Raw genomic sequence first — 22372 nt, 5'->3', positions numbered from 1 at the left:
AGAGGGATAGATAGGGACAGACAGGAACAGAGAGAGATGAGAAGCATCAATCATTAGTTTTTCGTTGCGACACCGTAGTTGTTCACTGATTGCTTTCTGATATGTGCCTTTACCGTGGGGCTACAGCAGACCCAATAACCCCTTGCTTGAGCCAGAGACCTTGGGCTCAAGCTGGTGAGCTTTTTGCTCAAGCCAGATAAGCTCTCGCTCAAGCTGGCGACCTCGGGGTCTCGAACCTAGGTCCTCCGCATCCCAGTCAAACGCTCTATCCAATGCGCCACCTCCTGGTCAGGCAAGGGTCACTCTTTCAAACACCAATTACCTATATACAGCACAGCATCTCAACTTAATTTGTGAAGATAAATAAATGTTTTTTCTGTATTCTGGGCAACCCAGTCCCATATCCTATTTTTTTAATAGAAACAACGTTCACTAGAGTGTTTGGAAATCTATCAGGCCACTATGTAACTGAATCATAGCACTAATCAAGATTCTACCTACCCTACAATCTACCCACACCAGAATCCACCAACCATATAAAACAGGACCATTTTGGAAAGAGATCGTAGCACTAGAAACTCCCGCCCTCTAACTTCTCAGATAGGGTACTCTCTCAGATCAAGGGCAAAAGTTGCTAATTTTATCATGGCTGCCTCCACCACCAAAGGTGGCTATGAACTTTATAAGATAATGTCTGGAAGCAGTACAGGGGAAAGAAGAGCTCTTTAGTACAGAACTGTGTTGTAAACCTGCAGTAAGTAAACTTCCCCATTGTTGACATTCAGGTTCACAGAACAACAAAGTTCTAGGCCTTGGGGCTGCAGTGGAAAAGATGTCCCACAAGCAGAATGGCTTAGAAGTCATTCTTACTACAAAAGAATTCCTAACAACTGCATGTCATATCTTGAGCCAAAAGAAATAAAATACGAAGCACCAACACACCTTAAATACACTTTCATCAGTTATACTTCAAAATTACAAAACTAACATAATAAAAAGAGGTAGATATAGTGTACCTCACAGGTGTGATGCACCAGAGAGACTCAGTAAACTGAGGCAGACATTCCCCATGGCCCTATAGCAGGGGTCGGGAAACTTTTTGGCTGAGAGAGCCATAAATGCCACATATTTTAAAATGTAATTCCGTGAGAGCCATACAACAACCCGTGTACCTTACACATTACCCAATAAATATTTGGTATTGTCCTGGAGGACAGCTGTGATTGGCTCCAGCCACCACAACCATGAACATGAGCAGCAGGAAATGAATGGATTGTAAAAATGAGAATGTTTTATATTTTTAATGCTATTATTTTTTTTATTAAAGATTTGTCTGTGAGCCAGATGCAGCCATCAAAAGAGCCACATCTGGCTTGCGAGCCATAGGTTCCTGACTCCTGCCCTATAGAAACTCTTAGAAAGAGAGTTCAGCCAGAACCTGAATCTTAATCTGTTAATTGTTTACAATTGTCCATGAACAGATTGACATGAAGATCCTAATGTAAAAAGGGAGGTGGGAGGCCACACCATTATTCTCCTCTAGACCGTGATCTCAAGTAACTATGCCCACAGTGAATTTGGAGTGCAGGATATGAGGAAGTGTGAAGCCAGTAGCCACTGCCACCATCACAGCCGCCTGGCCCATGCTGGTTCGCATTAGATTCAGACAGATGGTAATGAAACAACAGAGCCAAGAACTGGTGGGCCATTACCTTTAATCCTAGCTTGCACCTAGCAGGCAAGTAAAACACATTGGGCTCCAAAACCCACTCATTCAGTGCTCATAAAGCTACTGACTTATCCGAGTTTCCTAGAATCAAAGGTCTCTAGCTCACCAGCCTTATTCACCTCTGTTCCCCATCTCCTCTCTCTGCACAAACTGGCTTCTCCTTCAGCATTCTTCTATCTTGACTGCCTCTTCTCTCCTCCACGTGGCCTTACTCTGCTCTCCTCTCTGCTCTCTGCCCTCCTCCTAGAACGTAATCACTCTTCCCCTGGAACAACTTGATCTTTCTTCCTTTAAAAACCTTTAGGCGTGAAAGCCTTCCCCCAACACACATTAATATATCCACGCCCATCCCAAGCAAGAAGGGCAAATAATATTATCACCTGGGCAACGGCTTCCATGTGGGCAGCACCATCTTTAACAAAGTAAGCATAATATATTTTATCTGCCCAACAGGAAGAGAGACTGAGTAATCTGCTAAAATTAAATCATTTCCCTACATAAGTAATAAAAACCTGAGAAATAGGTAGACTCTTCCCAATTTCTTTTCTTACATTTTGGGGAGAGAAAAACCCTTAATGCTGGCCTACACTATAATATAGTATAAATGGTTGTCTGATTTAAAATTAACAAAAGATAAACATTTAGATGTTTTAAAGTCTTTTAAGTTCAGTTACTTTAAGCTAATCTGCAAAGCGTAACATGAATTTAAAAGACTCTTTATATGGCCAGTAATCATGGCCATCACGGCCATTCATAGGCAGGTTCTCATTGGATTTGGCAGACGGTAAAGAAACAGTGGAGCCAAAAAATGATGGGCCATTCCTTTATTAAAGTCTCACACAGGCCAACGAGCAAACACACAGGGCTCCCAAAGCCACTGACACATTCTCTGGTTCTACAACCAGGAGACTCTTCTCCAGTTTCTCCAAGAAGCAAAGGTCCCACCAGTCTTATCGGAGATCGCAAAGCCCCTCAGCTCTGGTTCTCCATCGGCACACTTTCTCTTTCCCTGCCAACATGGCTTCTTCTTTAGCACTGCATTCTCTCTGCTCACACTCTGCAAACAGGGCTTCTTTCTTTGCCTCTTCTCCTTCTTCTCTGCTCTTTTCAAAACTTTCTGGCTCGAAAACTTCTCCTCTGGCAAACATTAGCAAAACGGCCTAACCAGGCGGTGGCGAAGTGGACAGAGCGTTGGACTGGGATGCGGAGGACCCAGGTTTGAGACCCCAAGGTCGCCAGCTTGAGCGCAGGCTCATCTGGTTTGAGCAAAGCTCAACAGCTTGGACTCAAGGTCGCTGGCTTAAGTAAGGGGTTACTCGGTCTGCTGTAGCCCCACCAGTGTTTGGCTCTGTTGTTTCTTTACCGACTGTCCGAATCCAATGCGAACCTGCATGGGCCGGGCTTCTGTGATAGTAGCCCTGGCTTCTGGCTTTACAGGAGGTAATTGTCATGGCAAAAAAATATTAATAATGTATGTGTGATCTAAATTGTAAAAACATATAGGCAAACAGCCACACAAAAATATTGTACCTCTGAATGTTCCTGATAGTAGATGAGAAGTCACCTCAACACTTCCTCCCTGACATTGAGTACTGTGAGTTTTTGTCAATTCTGCCAATTAATGCTTAAGAAGATATATTTTGATTCATTTTTTATACTATTTGTGATACTTAAAATGTTTTCATATTTTTATTAAACCCTTGTACTTTTTTCCTTATAGGCAATTCTTGACTTTACTACAAGAGTGATGATTGTTTTGTAATAATCCGAGCATCTCATATGTTGCATATGTCAAAATTATTTGTTATTTGCATTTCATCCTTTCTTGTGATGCTTGATAAGAAAAGTGATCATTGGAATAAATTTATCACAAAAACTGTGGCACCTTCCTAAATAGTAGACAATTTTTTTCATGGCTAGACTGAAAATACATGCCAAATGTTTCTAATACTTGTGTTTTAGAAACCTGTTGCTTGGCTGTAGGAAGACTGCACACTCTACCAAAATGCAGATGCTCCTGCTCTTGAGCCACTGAGCAATCCTCACATCGCTGAAGCCTGGAGGCCGGACACAGTGAAAACCAGCCCCCACACAGAGGGGCAGACAAAGCCAGGTGGCCATGCCAGTCCCTGCCTCCTGCTGGATAGCAGAAGGGGCAACACTTGGCATACTCCTTAGGTGCACTTAGCATTAGGAAGCAAACCATTAATATTGTATCACTCTGGCAATTTCCTTAGCTGCGATATTCAAGCTGGAAACGGATTTGCTTCAAGCACTATCTTAAGCAGAATTCAGCAATTCCTCTTCCCTTTGACAGAGAGGAAATAAAGCAGGTTTTAAAACATCTACACAGCTGCCAATTTACAAAGGGATGAGCTACCCAAAAGATGCTATGCCATGCAACTATGGTGTAAACAAGCAATGTAGAAACATTCTTTTCTAACCTGAAAAGACTAACCAAAATTAAAAGGAACATTTTCAAAAATGAAAGCCATATTTAATAAAACCTCAAATTTCTTCTGTCCCTGTGAGCTACATAGAAAATACAAGGAACCAGATGTGTGCCAGTGCTTGCTAACGAACTGTGTCCTGCTGCAAGATGGCATGTCTCTCGCCATGACAATCTGAGGAAGCTGGGAAGTGACAATGGAAATCTCTGATCTGTTCTCCATGGAGAGCCTGTCTGGCTCTCCTTCAGCTGAACACAGTATGACTGCACATCTTTCCACAAGAGGGATTCCATCTCAGGGCTCCAAGCCTTGCCTGGAAAGGCAGAGGAAACACTAGATTTTATCATTTCATCACAGTGTTAGAATAAACAGCTACAATTCTTCACACACTGTTTGTACATAGTTTATTCTATACTTGTTTCGGGTCCCTGAACATGTACTCCTCATACATTTGTAAATGAAAATCATTTTGCAAAAATGGTTCAAATGCTCCTTCACCAATGTACTCAAAACACAAGAAGCAAAAGTGTGAAAGGAAGGGAAGATGGTTCAGAGGTGGGAGGAGCCATAGTTTCATGTAACAGCAGAAAGGAAGTGTAACAAACACTTCAGTGAAAAATGATAGTCTCTTCCCTGCAGTTATCTCTGAAAAGGGCAGTGATTAGAAGCAGATAAGAGACAGAAAAGTAGAATCAATTATAAATAAGTTGGTGAAGAGAATAAACCCCAGAAGTAAATGCCAACCAGTTTTAAGAGGAAAATGTATAAACATTATCCTCATTCTTTTCTGAATAATTTTACAGTCCTGTACAATAGGGGCTGCTGTCAGTGCAGAACCAGGGTCAGCTGTGGAAAAGTCCATGGTAAGACCAGCTTCCTACCAGCTATTCCCCTAAGCCCAGCAATGATGAGACCTTCATCAACCTGGTCATTCTGCTCTGTCCTCCCAGGTGGCTGGCAGGAAACCCTGGTGGAGATTCTATCAATAGATGACAGCTGCTTTCAATGCTAGATATTCATAACATAACAGAAACTCATACTGAAAAGTCTATAAGAAAAGCATGACTCACTACTTGTATAGTTTGGGATGTAAAGAAAGCTGTCAGAAATACTTTAAGCATCTCTTAAATCATGACGTGAAAATAACCCTGTCTCCTTAAGGACAAGCCTTGGTATCTGTATTGTGCAGAGCAAGGTAAATCCAAGATGTCATGAAAAACAAGTTGTATGCAATATTATCCTGTCCATTAAAATTATGTCAGCTTAAATGACCGCGTGGGTCTTTAAAATAAGTGACAGAACATATAGGAAAAAAAAACTTTGTTGAGAGGAAAAAATTATGACAGATTAGAGGGGAAACTTCTGGAATTCTTACACTTTATGACAAATTACATGCTGTATTCTATCCTTATGGTTATATCATCTGTGTCTCCATAATAAATACTTCTAATTTTCTCCTCGAAATTGCAGATGCTTTAAAAAGAAAACAAACAAAAAAATCCCACCTAGAGACAGAAGTATCGTCTTAAGTTGACAAAAGTAATAACACTTAACACTCCAATGGTTTCCAAGAGAAAAGTTTTCAAATAAAACAATAATTTTCTGTAGGTATTAGTGAAGATGGGACCCATCTCTCATAAAATAGTAGAAATAATCCACACAATCCAGATTTGATTAAAAACACAGGAATTCAGTCAGATAATGAGGAGTACAGACATCAGAATCAAACTACCATCATTAGGTCTGGAAGCATTTCTCAAACTTTCCCTTAGGACACAAGTTTTTGCCCTCAAAAATACCAGACAAAACCAAACCAAAATAAAACAAACAATGGACAGAGGAAGATGAATCCTGCTTGGGCAGACATAGAGAGGAATCAGTGCCATAGGTCACATCTCCAGGAGCCCAGTGGGATGATGGCTTTCACCAGGCCCACCCTGGTCCCACAAAGCAAGAAGAATCCTCAGTGACATTAGATTACTTCTCCATAACATCAAAACAAAAATGAGGCCTGACCAGGTGGTGGTGCAGTCGATAGAGCGTTGGACTGGGATGCAGAGGACCCAGGTTCGAGACCCCAAGGTCGCCAGCTTGAGCGTGGGCTCATCTGGTTTGAGCAAAGCTCACCAGCTTGGACCCAAGGTCGCTGGCTTGAGCAAGGGGTTACTTGGTCTGCTGTAGCCCCACGGTCAAGGCACGTATGAGAAAGCAATCAATGAACAACTAAGGTGTCGCAACAAAAAACTGATGATTGATGCTTCTCATCTCTCTCCGTTCCTGTCTGTCTGTCCCTATCTATCCCTCTCTCTGTCTCTGAAAAAAAAATGAAACAATAAACACAGAAATAACTGTTTACAGTTAGATGATGTTATACAATGAAAAAACAAATCTACTTTCCACCTGGGAAAACCAGTACTATTTAATGAGAACATGCTCGATGTTTCAGTCTCATCACTGGGAACAGCCACTGTTCAAGGTGTTATATAACCAGCTTTCCTAAGCATAGGCAAACATGCATTTTTTAAAAATAAGATTATACTTTCATAGCCCCATTTTTAAATACCCACTGTTGCTGCAACCATTTTACTATTCTTTGAAACAATTTCAAAGACTACATTAGATTAAATGGAAAAATGGCAAGTTGTAATTTATTTCACTACTTTCCCATTGAACATTTAGGTCTCTCTCCGTGTAGATTTCTATTTATTTACAGGATTACTTGAAGATTTGTCTTGCTCACCAGATTGCAAACCATGTGTTTGTTTCTTGTCAGTACTCATTCCATAGCAGTACCGAAACCATACCAGGTGGAGTACAGCATCCAGTGAATGAATGAGGAACCTATCCTTCGATTCTTAGCTCTAATCAGCCTCATCTACAGACTATTCCTGGTCCACCTCAGCTGTACACAGCGGCCTCTGTCCTGAAATTTCCCCATAATTCCATTTTTGTGATTCCCTTGAAGGGAAAAGAGAAAAAATTCTATTTCTTTTCTTTTTTTTTTTTTTCTCTTTTGTATTTTTCTGAAGCTGGAAACCGGGAGGCAGTCAGACAGACTCCCGCATGCGCCCGAACGGGATCCACCCGGCTTGCCCACCAGGGGGCGATGCTCTGCCCCTCTGGGGAGTCGCTCTGCCTCAATCAGAGCCATTCTAGCGCCTGAGGCAGAGGCCACAGAGCCATCCTCAGCGCCCTGGCAAACTTTGCTCCAATGGAGCCTTGGCTGTGGGAGGGGAAGAGAGAGAGAGGAAGGAGAGGGGGAGGGTGGAGAAGCAGATGGGCGCTTCTCCTGTGTGCCCTGGCCAGGAATCGAACCCGGGACTCCTGCAAGCCAGGCCGACACTCTACCACTGAGTCAACTGGTCAGGGCCAAAATTCTATTTCTTGAGCACCGTTATATACCAACCACTGTGCTAGTCAAATCAGCAAGAAAGTCTATGCCAAGAAGGGTTGCCCCTCAACCTAAAGGACATGCCAAAAAACTGACCGTGAAATTTTCAATCAAGGGACCCTCTAGAACTCTTCTGTGTCCTCACCAAGAAGTCTGGAAAAAGCTGAGGTCCCACTCTAAATGTCATCTCTGTGCCCTACCCATTGGGATGATCTGAGAGAGGACACTGCACACCGCAACTCAGGGGATGCGCCGCGGGGCTGACCCCAGGGAGGGAGATGTGGCCAGCAGCTCAGGAGTGGGGCACTAAAGTGAGTTTAAATAGCTCTGATTTTATCAAAGAGGGGAATGAGCAGATCTTTGTGATAGCATCTCCAAAGACAGGGGAAAATGTAAAGGAGCAATCCGTAAGTGAAAAGTCATTAATCCATTCTGGAGAAAGAGAGTAGAAAGTAGGAGCCTGAGACTTTCTTGCCTTATGAACATACTGTAATTATTCCCATAGCTACCTTCCCAAAATAAAGACGTCACTGTGCCCCCTCAAAAAGCAAGCCAGAAACTGAGGTATGAATTATTATTCATTCAAGTCAACAAAGGCCTGTATTTTCTTCAACCGTGACTGTTGGGCAGATAAAATGTATTATGCTCACTTTGTTAAAGATGACGCTGCCCATATGGAGGCCACTGACCAGGTGATATTAATGTGTGTCTCTGTGGGCAGGCAGGATCCTTGTAGCCTGGGGCTTGGTTTTGGGATTAAGCTTTTCCCACCCTTTTTGATGTGGGGTGGTACAATCCCATCATGTCTCTGATAAGTGACTTTGTATTAGAGACTTCCCTATTTTGTATATTGGATTAAAGGTTTTGAATCTATACTATAAAATGGGGGCAGAACAGGAGCTTGGTCTCTTAGTTCCTGAGCTTAGCATTAGACAGGAGAGAGCAGAGAGAAGAGCAGAGAAAGGCCATGTGGAGGAGGCCAGGAGAAGCAGCCAAGATGGCGGAGTGTTGAGTGAGAAGCCAGTTAGTGCAGAGTTTGTGCAGGGAGAAGGAAGGAGATGGGGAACAGAGGTGGGTGAATAAAGTCTGGTGAGCTAGAAACATTTGATTCTAGGAAACTCGGATAAGTCAGTAGCTTTGTGAGCACTGAATGTGAGTGGGTTTTGGAGCCCAGTGTGTGCTTTTACTTGCCCGCCGGGTGCAAGCTAGGATTAAAGCTAATGGCCCATCAGTTTTTGGCTCCGTTGTTTCTTTACTGACTGTCTGAATCCAATGTGAACCTGCATGGGCCATGGCTTCTGGCTTTACAGTGACACTTTTAAAACTAATAAATTTCTAAGGCTTTTACTTCACATATGAAAAACAAGCCACAAGGTTTCAATACTAATGGTTATTTAAAAATATTGCAAGAAACTTACTTTACTGAGAGGCCATGAGAGGGAGAACCCAAGTATTCCAGCCAACAGCTTGCACCACGACACCAGGTTGGTGAGAAAAGCCATCTCGGGCCTTTTAGTCCAGCCTACAGCAGTCTGAAAACCACCACATGAGTGACATCCAACACTATGTGTAAACCAACCATAATCCCACAGAGTAGTGAGAAATAATCAACTACTTGAAAGCCTGCTGAAAAACAAGACATTTACTTTCTTTCACATCAGATATTTTGAGTAGCTCTACTTTTTGTGCTATACCTCACATCTTTAGGCAGCTGAGCAAGTATCTAATGACACTGTACGTATTATGCTTCCAGGAAAATACTACAGCACTTCCTATACACATCTCTAATGACTTCCTAAGACAGCCATTGTGTGTGCAGGATTTAGGGGTAAGAGACGAGAGGGAAAAGTGGTTGTTGGAGGTTCCAACATCCAATCAGATCTGTTTTAGAGACAGGCTAACTTTCAAAAGTTAAAAGTTAGGCTATTTATACAATAGATTTCTATATGGGTGATAAATGATTCCAGAGTATACACTAAACACAGAAGACATCTACCTAATGTGGGTGAAGTAGATATATCACAGCCTAGCACAAAATTTTGCTCTCTATGCAATGCCCTCACCTCACCAACCTTTCACTGTCCTAACTTTGTCTCATTCAAGGCACAGAGGACAGGGATCCATTATAAGAGGCAAATATAAATATATACAAGAACATCAAACTTCAACACTCCCACACTCCCACTCCATCTCTATTCACATGGCTTCTTCCCCTCTGCTCATGTCCAGGTCCCGCCTTAAAGTAAACTTCTACAAACTTCAAGGGCACATCAGGCCCAATGCATGATCCTACATCATCTGTTAAGACCATTTTTTTACACAGGATTTTAAAAGAGTATGAGCACCATGAAAAATACAAATCATATAGCTTACTGAAACTAACACTAATGTCAGGAAAAGAATGAGGCAATGGTCTTTTTGTCCAGGTGACCCAAGAGCAGGAGAAATCTATTACTTCTTCTCCCTTTGGGACCCCAGAGCAGGTCAGATACTCTCTGAAAGAACAGCTCTCACCCATAATTCTGACATTTCCAATACAGAAGAGCGATGACTCTTACAGTAGCTTTCACTAAAAGGAAACTTAACAAGCATCCTTTGACATTAAAAACTAGAACTCTTAAAAAGCACAATTTTCTCAAGTTTTAAGAGATCAAATCAATTTCCCAACCTCTCCTATCCCTATCAAGAATTTTTACTTTCTCCCAACTGCTACTCTATCTATAAAAATGGCTCTTGACTTTAATATCCATGTCAATCTCTGTACAGCTTTAAGAGGTCAGGAGAATGCAAAGACATGAAAGAAGGCAGGAACAAATGCTTTTCTGCCATAGCATAAAGCTGGCACTTTGGAGAGCTAAGAGCTTAAAATACCCAGTACTGAAAAGAGAAGTGGGTTAAATTGAAGGTCAGTTAACTGGTCAGCTGCTTTCACTGTTGGTCAACTGCTTTCACTGTCCATTTGTAGGTCACCTATCACAGCACTTCCATAGCTGCCTTCCTCCAGCCTGCCTCAAGCTGTGCTGACCTCTGGGAGAACAGCATGTCTTCAGGGAGAATAAAACCCATGAGACCAGTCTGGTAGCATCCATGCCACTTGGGGGCTGACACAGCATTTTCCAGAATGTACTCTGAACACTAATTTCTCAAGATGTTCAGGTGAAAAAGCTTCCCAAACCTTCTGGAAACAGCAGACTTTACCCTCCCTAAAGATTCATCATGGATATTTGTATTTTCTGAACCAATTTGAACTTGGGACCTATTTATCACAAGGCATTTGTTAACATCAGGGCATCTTATGTTCTAAAGAACATCTTCTGGAAAGGACTTAGTCTGTGCATCTGAAGTCATCTCAATTAGTTTCTATGTTCTAGGCAACCCAGGAAAGTGGGTACAGGCCCTGGCTGGTTGGCTCAGCAGTAGAACGTCAATCCAGTGTGTGGAAGTCTCGGGTTCAATTCCTGCTTAGGGCATACAGGAGAAGCAAACATCTGCTTCTCCACCCCCACCATCTATCTATCTCTCTCTTCCCCATCTGCAGTCAAGGTTCCAAAGGTTCGAGCAAAGTTCGCCCTGGGGCACTGAGGATGGCTTCACGGCCTTGGTCTCAGGCACTAAAATAGTTGCCAAGCAATGGAGCTTCAGCCCAGCCAGGCAGAGCATCGCCTGGTAGGGGCTTGCCAGGTGGATCCTGACTGGGCCACATATGGCAGTCTGTCTCTGCCTCCCCGCCTCTCCCTTAAAAAAGAAAAAGTGGGTACAACATGCTGTCTGCCTCTGCTGGCCCCAACAGCTGGAAACTTACTTCTTTGGCCTCCCTTTCAAGGTGAAAGGATTACTGTTTTCACCACACACATAGCTCACTGCTGAACTGCACATTTGCTATCGTTCTCAGGTCCAGATCTGTGAAGGCCTGCCCTGCCCTCTTCCTCCCTCAGCCAGCTAACTTCTACCCATCCACCCATTCAACCATCATTTCCTTTAGGAAGCCTCATCTTCCCTCTACTTTCCAGAAGCCCAACCTCTCTCTGCCCCAGGATGGATTAAGTGCCCACGCTCTATAATTATCTGCTCCATTCAACAACTGCAAGTAAAGAGATGCTTCTTTATTACTTGCTGGTGTGAAGCAGAAAATAAATACTTGTGAATAAATCTCCAACTAGTGCTTGCTCCTTGAAAACAAGTTTTATACTTTATTTAACTTCCTAACTCTCTAGCACTATTCAGGTACATAATAGCTGCCCAATAAATACATTTCTTTGACAAATATTATACATATCGCATACCTATCCAGCTCCTAATATCCCTTGAGGAGTCCAAATATGAGTTACTTGGATAAATCAATTTAGTATCAATAAAAAAGGATAGAGCTAGAGAAAGGGGCTCTTCTACCTGAACAAGCAAATTTTAAACATATATGTTCAACCAGAAATCATCACTCCACTTAGGACCTCTCTTAGCTCCTACGTACTTTGAAAAGAGGCAGGAAAGGAGAAGGGAGGTCATCCTGCTAGCCAGGACCCTCTGGTTTAGATCTGGATTAGGGTTCTCCAACATCTGTAACACCTCAGAGGCTAACCTGCATGCTACAGGCCCGAGAAGACCCTAGCCCTTGGGATAAATGGGGTTTTCCATACACCCTTAGTGCTTCCAGCACTCTGAAAAGCTTCATCTTCTTTCACATTTTCAAGGTGGATTTGTACTCAGCACAGTGCCCTGCTTGTGCAGAGAAGACTTAGGGGACAACAGACAAATTAAGTCACAAGGTGCTCTGAAAAGTGGCACACTAAATGGCTGGTTATCTCATCTCTCGTATGACTGAATTATCCATTTAAGAGACAGTATAACCAATCTAAAAAGGATGCCAAGAAAGAGCGGACTAGAAGCCACAGACCTGAACCTGGGGAGGCCACAGATCACCGGGGTTGAGTGCACAAGCTTACGACACATGCTCTGCCACTCACCAAGTCCGTGATGTCAACAAGAGGGTTAACTTCTCTCAGCATTCACCTCCTAATCTGCTAAAGGGGCATTTGTGGCTAAAATAAATTGGAATGGTACAGAAAGTCTCTGGACAATAGTAAATGCTTGTAATTTATTGGTGTTATTGTTATACAATCTGCTCAGGGAAGTGAGAGTCCTATATTCTCTAAAACAAACATACATTTGAACTATTCAAATTAATAATCCCCTCCCACAATCCATCATTAAAAGGAACTAGGAAAATAAATTATTAAATGCTTACCCATTGAGATGTTTTGTTTCTTTATTTATATAGAATCCTTTCCCTCCCCATGAACACAGGAGAAAAGAGGGAGAAGAGCAAGGAAGGAGAGATGCTCCAGGAAAACAGTCCAGCTCTCCTCTTACTTCCCAGGGTGTCATGGACTAGCGCCACTAGTAATTCTACCAAGTCCTGAGTGAGAACGGTGCGGAATGAAGAAATAAACTCAGAGAGAAAAAGGATGGAATCAGGAGGTCTCTGCAACACCTTTAGCTTGCAACAGCCTGCAAGAGTCCAGCAAAGCCCCCGGTCTGCTTTATTATATAGTGCAGAGCCATATGCAAATAAGGAAGTCTCTGATACAAAGTCACACATAACTGAGGCATAAACCGTAATCCTCAGAAGAATGCACCCCCCCCCCCATCATGCAACAGTCAAGGGCTTGGGGAAGAGCTTAGTCTTAAAAGGGTGTGGGGAAGAGCTTAGTCTTAAACTAGGCCCTAGACTATAAGGACTTTGTCAGCTTATAGCCTTTCTCCCACATATCCTCATTTTTTATTTTTTAATTTTAGCTCATGTGCTGAGATTTGCACTCATCTGATTTCCCAGATTCAATTCAGAAGCAGATTGGAAAAATACAGAATAAACACAAAATTAGTATAGCAAATATTAACAGATACCAAAACAAGTTTATTAATACATTAAAGGGATTAAAGCCTTTTATATCATAAAGCAAATTCTTAGCCAATATAGCAGGATCTATAATAGAGTTTTTGCTGTTTTGAATGTCCTTAATATGTTCACCAAGTCCATGTTGACACATCACCGTTCCACATTCCCTGCAAATGCAACCCAACCCCACTTCAGTCCCATTGAAAACTGTCACAAGGAGCAGGAGTCACACACATCCAGGAAAAGTCCGCATGGCACTGGAACTATTGTCACATTTCCACACTCTGTAGCTAGCTTCCAAGTCCCATGACCATTGCTTCTAGCACATTAAGCTTTTATCTCAAGCTTAATATCAATTCTGGGTTTCTGGCCATGATTCAGGTAGACTGGAAGGGCCCTCTGTAGGCATGTGTGGAGGTGGAGCTTTGTTTTCTTTAACCTGGAGAGATGAAACCAGGGAGACTTTTCCTGAAGTTTAGCAGCTGTGGAGGTGGTGAGGAGAACCTTGGGATTCACTATGCTGGGTGGTAGAGGTAAATTTGTAACAGAAGGGGTAAAATGTGGCTGGCCTAGAGAAGCAACAGACCAATTTCGAGGATGGGAGATGAAGGGTCTTGGCAGCTGCACAGGAAATTTTGTAGTCAGATCCACCAGGGGTCCCCTGCCTAAATTTCCAGTCAAAGAATAGGAAAGAAACTAAATAACACTTCAGAGGATTGTTGCTAAAGCATTAAAGAAAATCAGACAATAACAGGAAAAGCTATAACTTTAATAACTGAGTCTCCTAACCATTCTGAAATTCCACAGATGCTGTAACTGGCAACTCAGGCTGACCATAACAAGACTTCTCTACCTCAATTTCAGCTGAGCAGCAGTCTAGGCAGCCAGAAAGAACTAGGAGCAGCCGCCCTGCCATTGCTCGGGATAACTGGGCAATGTTTGGCCTGCTGGAATCAGAATTTGCTGAGGAAACACTGACACTGCCCCTACTATTTGATGGGGCTGGGGAAGGCCCCCTTGTCCCTTTCCCTGAATCACCTGCCCTTCGGCAGTATACTTAGATTTACATTCATTCGCCCAATGTTTCCCTCTCCTGCAGCACTGGCAGAGGCTAGGAGCTTTAAGAGCTGGCTGCCCTTGAGAGGGTGGCTGAGACTAATATCTGGGGGCAGTAGGGCAATTTTTAGCAACATGCCCTAAACTCCCGCATTGGAAACAAGATCTACTGGCAAAAGTACTTCCCTGGTCTCCCCTCCTTCGTTTGTTCTGCCATTTATCAAAGTATTGTCCTGAAGTCCTCCCCTGAAGTGCCGCGGCAATAGCCAGACCTTGCATGTATGAAGGCCCAATAATAAGCGCATATTCCAATGTAGTCCTTTTTATCTCCCTGCTTGTGGTAAGGCAGAAGTGCAGCCTAACAAGAAGAATTAGCATTTTCATAGGTTAACTGTTTTACTAAAATCATTCCTGCTTCTCTGTCCACCACTATTCTTTCAACTGCCTGAATCAGCCATGAAACAAATTCTTGAAATAGTTCATCAGCGCCCTGCCTAATTTAGCTCAATTTCTCTGTTTTGGTCTTGTAATAAGCAGGTGTCTCTATGATTGTGTGGCTATCTGGTTAACCATTTTATAAGCAATTAGTTGATACTCTAATTGAGCCACCATAGGAGCATATTGTCCTTTTCCAGTTAACATATCAGTGGTAACTACAACCTGCTGTTGCCAGTTTCTTTCATCCTGCTCAACAGCTTCTTCATAAAATTCTGATTTCCACACCAAATGATCACCCCAGGAGAGACAGGCACGAGCAATTGCCTTCCAGTCATTTGGGGGAAGAGACTTTGTACTAATAGTATCTAATAAACTGAGTGTAAAAGGGGCAGTAGGCCCATACTGAACACAAGCAAGTTTAAGTTGTTTCAGAGTTTTAAAAGGTAGAGGTTCATGCTCTTGCACTCCATTCCCTTGATCGTCCTGTCTTTCTATGACAGGAGAGCATGCAAAGCCATTCATTGTTTCCCCAACCTCGAGCCTAATCTAAAGCTTGTTGGAGCGGGGATCTCCAAAGGTGTGAGCTAGAGACTCTGGGAGCAACCCAATAAGGGTAAGGAGGAGCAGAGGGTTGGGCGTAAGAAGGAGCAGAAGGCGGCGGAGGGGCTAAGGTTAAGGCGGCCCTAGCCACAATACCCTTATCTCCTGAGTCATCCCCAGACTCCAAGGACTTCTCATATTTACATTCCTCCATTTTTAGCTCACTCTGATACTCCTTAGACAATTCTTCCTTATATGGCAATATTTTTACAAAAGGTCTCTCACTTTTGACCCTAACTGTCCCATAATTTATTACTCCCGACTATACTTTCCCCAAAAACTTGACTCACTGTGCCCACTTGGAGAGTTGCGTCACCTGCCTTTAGTTTAGTTTTCTCTTCTTCAGGTCCCTGTTTGGGTGCCACTTGCCACAGACCAGCACAGCTAGTAACTGTCCAGGTCCTGAGTGAGAACAGTGCAGAATGAAGAAATAAACTCAGAGAGAAAAAGGATGGGATAGGGAGGTCTCTGCAATGCCTTTAGCTTGCAAGAGCCTGCAAGAGTCCAGCAAAGACCCTGGTCTACTTTATTATATAGTGCAGAGCCATATGCAAATAAGGAAATCTCTGATACAAAGTCAAACACAACTGAGGCATAAATAGGATTCCTCATAAAAGTGAACCACGCCCACCATGCAACAGTCAAGGGTTTGGGAAGAGCTTAGTCTTAAAAGGGTGTGGGGAAGATTTTTAATCTTAAAAGGGTGTGGGGAAGAGATTAGTTTTAAACTAAGCCCTAGGCTATAAGGATTTAGTCAGTTTACAGCCTGTCTCCCACACAGGGACTCCTGGTAATCCCATAAACTCAAGCTTCATCACAGTTATTTTTGTCATAATGCTTTTGAATGACATGGAGGTGCTAGATACCTAATTAACTGCCATGGAAAGAATCTCACATCAGTTTCCATGCCATCGTCCACCAGGCAAAATCCTCCGGCCTGGCCAGGCCATGCATATACAGCAGAGGGAAGTTGGATGTGCCTGAGGCTGCACCACCATTGCTGGTATTGCAGGTACATGCACAGACCAGAGTCATGGTGGGGCTGCGCCTGAGTGGTGGGCCAGGTAAGGGATTTACAATCACTTTGCTGCTCTGCTGGCCTTCCCCCCGACTCTTGGTCCTCATGCCACTGATTTTCTGCTTTAGAGAACAAAGTAAAGGTGGGAATGTCCATACTTCACAACTTGGGCTGACAGAGACCTTAGGATCCATCTCATGGATGAGAAAGGGCTGCAGTAGTTGGTGGGATTATTTGTAGACAGAGAATTCATGGATGATGTAGCTTTCCAGCTCGGGTGCTGGTAGCCCTGAAGCCAATAGCTGGTCATTACTTTGTCATGCTTTAGGCCCATCAGTGAGTTGTGACTGTCCTTGCACTTACAGCCCACATACAGCAATTACTCAGTCTGCCAAGGGCCCTGATAGTCAGGGAGTGGCTAGATGTAAAGTGTCAGTTTCTTTTTAGGGCCCATGTATATCCATGGGTCCTTCATGATTTCCTCTAAAATGCCTTTCTCACTAGGGTGGAGGATCCAGAATTTCTTAAGCAGGTTTTTACTCTCTATGAACATGCAGAAAAAGCACTGGGAAAAAAAGAAACACTGTATATTCTGAATTCCTCTCTTCCAAAAGGCAAGGATCAGATGACTATCACAAAAAAAGAAAAAGAAAAAAAGAAATTCCAAGGCTCCATAACTCTGGGAAGGGGCCATCACAGACATGACTCTGGAAGAGTTCAGGTTATGGTAAGTTAGGTACTGCCACAGAAAATATGCAGTTTATTGACATAGGCGAATTCATTCCTTAAGCCAAGGTCTACAATACTGACGTGAAGGTCAACATCAAAAAGGTCTCTGGCTGTGGGTCCCTGTGGACAATGCCCTCTGGTGGCAGCACCACACAGCTGACACTATCTGGTGGAGTTTGCTAAAAGCCTCTTTCTCATTCATGTAGCCATGGCCCTACAGGTAATAAAACGTCTCTCTTCCACAAGCATACACCATGAGTAGGTAGAGCAGGCATCCCCAAACTATAGCCCACAGGCCACATGCGGCTCCCTGAGGCCATTTATCCAACCTCCCGCCCGCACTTCCGGAAGCGGCACCTCTTTCATTGGTGGTGAGAGGAGCACTGTATGTGGCGGCCCTCCAATGGTCTGAGGGACAGTGAACTGGCCCCCTGTGTAAAAAGTCTAGGGACCCCTGAAGAGTGTTTCCTGCATCTAGGTCACCTCAAAGAGTTTCACAATAATAGGGTAATTCAAGGTTTTCATGCTTTGGACTTCAAGGAATAGTCTGAAAGCTAGAAAAGCTCTCCTGGCTCTTGTTAATGACCTCCACAGCCACCTCTGTTGCACTCATGATGTGCCGGCCAACATCACCTTGGTGAGGCTGCCTCGGCCCTGTCCTGAGCAGCTGGAAACTGTCAGTGCAGATTTCCTCATCAGAAGAGATGGCCATAGGCCTAGTGGTATGGCAACCTGCTAACTACACTAATAAAACAATTTTAAAAATTATAATATGATGTAAAAAATAAAGAAAAATAGAGAAAAAATGGGGAAAAAGAAAAAATGAATCTAAGAATAAAATCACAAAAATAAAATAACTCAAGTAATAAAAAAGTGAGAAAAAATAAATTTAAGAAAATTAAAATGATAGAATAAAGAAAAATAAGAAAATAAAAAAGGAAAGAGGACAATAAAGAAAAAGTAAAAAGAGAAAAATTTAAATAGCAAAAAATAAGAAAGCCCTGGCCGAATAGCTCAATTGGTTCAAGTGTTGATCCACTGCACAAAGCTTACAGGTTCAATCCCCAGTCATGGCACATACAGGAACAGATGGATGATTCTGTGTGTGTGTGTCTCTCTCTCTCTACCTTCCTCTCTCTTTAAAATCAATAAATAAAAAGTTTTTGTAAAAAATAAGGAAAAATAGAGGAGAAAATAAAAAACAAAATAGACCAAAGCCAATTGTGGTCAAAGTCCCTTAAATCAACAAAACTTATCTTCCTCGGCAACAGGACCAAAAGTTCCAGACCCAGCCAGGGACTCATACTGGTGCTTGGAATTCCCATTACTTATTGAGTTCATAGCAAGAAATAAACCCATCACAGCTGAGGGATAATCTACAGTGGTTTTGCACACTTTTTAAGTTTCAAGAACCCTTTATTCTCTTTTTTTTTTTAAGGGAAGGGGACTATCCAGAAAGGCATTTGGTGCATGAGAACAATCTATATTTATCTTATTAACATTTAAAACATATGGGATGCTTCAATGGTCTTTTCATTGCTAGTTTGAAAAGCTGTAATAATTTTTGGCTTTTAAAGAGCTCATAGTGTCTACACAATATAATCAATTCCTTTTAATTTCTCAAAATGATGCTACAACTCAACAGGCTAGATAATAAAATAACAAAAATGTTCTGTTGCCTAAGACACAGTAGTGTGCGTTATTAACATCTATGAAGTCAAAGAGAAGATGGCTTTCATCAATTTTAATTTTCTTTTTAAGTGAGAGGAGGGGAGATCGAGAGATAGGCTTCTGCATGGCCCTGACTGGGATCCACCTTGCAACCCCCATCTGGGGCTGACAATTGAACCAATTGAGCCACTGGCTGTGAGAAGGGAAAAGAGAGAGAAGTAGGAGAGAAGCAGATGGTCATTTCTCATGTGTGCTCTGACTGGGGATTAAACCCAGGACATCCATATGCCTGGTTGACACTCTATCCAGTAAGCCAACTTGCCAGGGCCCATTTTCATTACTTATTTGCAGTTTTGCCCACAGTCTTTGGAGGAGATGCCTTTCTACCATGGGCCAGAGAACTCGCTATGTCCATTTCAGTTATTTTTGAATGCAGAGGTTGCAGTTTCAGTTGCAGGTTGAGAAAACTACTCTTTCTTTTTTAAACCAACAAGCAAGCCATCATAATCCGTGTCTGTAATGGGTGGGGAGTGGGGGCATGTGTGCTGGATGCTGGACATGGTGCGAATACTTCAAGGGAAAAAAATCCAAAAGTCCTTTTATTTCTTTCCTAACACTCTCCCTTTTTTTCCCCCTCTTGGCAGGAGAAAAGTTTTATTCCTTTAAAGAACAATTTAAAACACTTCTAAGGCCTTAACAGAAACAGACCAAAGTAGCCATTGAAAGCATTAGATATGGAGGTATGAGACATACAATGGGGGAAATGCTTTGCCATATTAAGCTACAACAAACTTGGCTCCATCAACAGCTGAGCTCTGCTAGTGCTTAGGTGTTACTGCAGAACCAAAGAACAGCTGTGCTCTTCAAGTACTGAAGCATTTCAGACTTCATTGGTAGGGATATATTTTGACCATGAAAGGAAGAGGGGGAAAAAGCTAAGTCCCTTCTTACAAGGCATTAGGTGGCTTTGTAGAGGGCCACGGCAGAAAAGTGGACTTCCCCTTGCTCATGCTTATTGAATTCTCTGCAGATGTTAGCACGTCCTCTGAACTGGTGTCAAGGTTCACTGGAAAAGGCATTTGCCCATCAACTTCATAAAAGTGGCCATCCCCATTGTTGAACAGCATGAACAGAAATGAAAGTTCACTTTGTCATCTACCTGAGCCTTTGTCATCACTAGCATTCCTGAGGCAGGCTTCACTGGCTGCCTGATGGCCTCATTCTTTTCAAACATTTTGCTCTGTCTTTAGGGGATAACTTCCCCACTTCAGGCAGAAACTTTCAAGGCCGACCCATCCTCAAATTCTAGTTTATCTTGATTACTGGCCACAGCATGTGTAAGTTTGATCATGTCACAGGAATTCCCAATGGTCTGCTTCATGTAGTCTACTTCAGGACTGACTTCTTGTCCCTTCGCTTCCTCTTTTGTTTTATCCTGACGTTCTCATGCTGGGCCTCCTCCTTCAGCCACAGCATGGCCACAAGGAGCCCCTGGCCAGCACCCTCCACCCAGGCCAACACTTTGTTCAGCATCTGGGGTTAATCTCCATCAGTTAGAGCTTAATCTCACGAACCATGGAAGAAACCACAACCTAGAGATGAGGAAAAAGCTCTTCCTTCATATAGATCCAAGGTTCTGACTTACATCATTTCCCTTCTCCCTGAACAACTTTTTAAACTTCTTGCCAGGATGGTGACAAATTCCCTCATTTTTGTTGGTCTGTTAAAGTCTTTATTTCTCTTTTTACTTTTGAAGGACAATTTTGCTGAACATAAAGTTCTAGATTGATTTTTCTTTTATTTTTCCTTGCTTACATGGTTTCTAAAGACAGGACTGAAAAAATCCTTATCCTTGTGCCTTTACAGGTAAGGTGTTTATTTCCTTTAGCTTTCTTCCTCTTCATCTTTGATTTTCTGCAGTTTTAATATCAGATGTGTAGATGTTTTGGAATTTTCCTGTATAGTGTTCTTTGAGATACCCAGATTTGATGTTTGTAATCAAACTTCTCAGCCATTACTACTTCATACATTTCTTCTTTTGCCTGGCCTGTGGTGATGCAGTAGACAGAGCATTGACCTGGAACACTAAGGCTGCTGGTTTGAAACCCTGGGCTTGCCCAGTCAAGGCACATATGACAAGCAACAAGCAATCAATAACAACCAAAGTGAAGCAACCACACTTACACTTCTCACTCCCCACTCCTCTCCTCTTTACTATCTATGTAAAATCAATAAATAAAATCTTTAAAAGTGCATTTCTTCTTTTCCTTTCTCTGTCTCTTCTTTTGGTATTCCCATTACCTGTCATTACACCTTTTGTAATTGTCCTACAGTTCTTATTCTGTTCTGGTTTTGTTATTCTTTTTTCCCTTTGCTATTCAATTTGGGAAGTTTCTTTTAATAAATCTGCAGGCTCACAAGCTGTTTATGTGGCCCAGTGGTTTACTGACAAGCCAGAAGGCATTCTTCACTTCTGCTACAGCAGTTTTTTATTTCTAGCATTAACTTTTGATTATTCCCAGAGTTTCTATCTCTATACTTTAACCCATCTGTTTTTGCATTTTGTCCACCTTTGACATTAGAGGCCACAGCATATTAATCCTACTTATTTTAAATGCCTGATCTAATAACTCAAAAATCTCTACCATATCTGACTCTCGTTCTGTTGCTTCATTTGTCTCTTCAAATTGTGTTTTGACTTTCATCATGCCTTGTAATTTTGTTGTTGTTGAAAGCCAAACATGATGTATTGTATAAAAGGAACATAAGCCTTTAATGTGAGGTTTTCCATTTATCTTGTTGTGAGTTGGGCTATTCACTATTTGCTGTAGCTGTGGATGTCAGAAGCTAAAACTTCCTGTACTTCCTGTACATATCCTTGTCTATGTCTTCCCTGTTGCCTCTGACTTTCCCTTTTAATAGAGTCTGAGCCTTGCAGTTCTTTCAGCTGTAATCCTCTGTCATTATCCAGGAACCTGATTGATGTGGTGGTAAGGTGTTAGGGAGGAGAAGCCCTCTACAGTGCTATGATTAGGTCTCAATCTTTTAGTGAGCCTGGGCATCTGGACCCTGGACTGTGACTTTCACAAGTGTGTCTTCCTTTCTTTCTCCCTCTTAGGTGAGATCAAAAGTTTAAAGGGAGCATGAATTGGGTATTTCTCATCCCAAATCAGTTAGGATCTGATAAAGCCCAAATCTGTTAAGCTTTGGTAAATTAATTTAAAAGCAGGCTTTTGTTAAGGAGAACAAAATGCTTTGGCTATATTTTGAAATGGGTACCTTTCTCCTCCAACTACCAGAAAAAGGAGAGGACTTTCCTGAGATCCCTGTGGGATTCCTAAAAGTAAAATTCATGACAGCACAGAACTTTCCAACCTCCCCCCACAAACACTGAGCC

At 42.4% G+C, this 22372-nt stretch overlaps 1 protein-coding gene and 1 pseudogene across 9 annotated transcripts in view; both read right to left on the bottom strand.

The window, feature by feature from the left end:
- FARS2 (phenylalanyl-tRNA synthetase 2, mitochondrial) overlaps nt 1-22372 on the bottom strand; it is a 659092-nt gene that overhangs the window by 546774 nt on the left and 89946 nt on the right. The gene's annotated exons all lie outside the window — the stretch shown is intronic.
- LOC136397318 (ubiquitin carboxyl-terminal hydrolase isozyme L1-like) lies at nt 19933-21683 on the bottom strand (annotated as a pseudogene).

This window comes from Saccopteryx leptura, chromosome 3 (assembly GCF_036850995.1).
Source record: "Saccopteryx leptura isolate mSacLep1 chromosome 3, mSacLep1_pri_phased_curated, whole genome shotgun sequence".
Taxonomy (NCBI): Eukaryota; Metazoa; Chordata; class Mammalia; order Chiroptera; family Emballonuridae; genus Saccopteryx; species Saccopteryx leptura.
The sequence above is the reverse complement of the archived record's forward strand: the minus strand, read 5'-3'. Positions and strand labels throughout refer to the sequence as shown.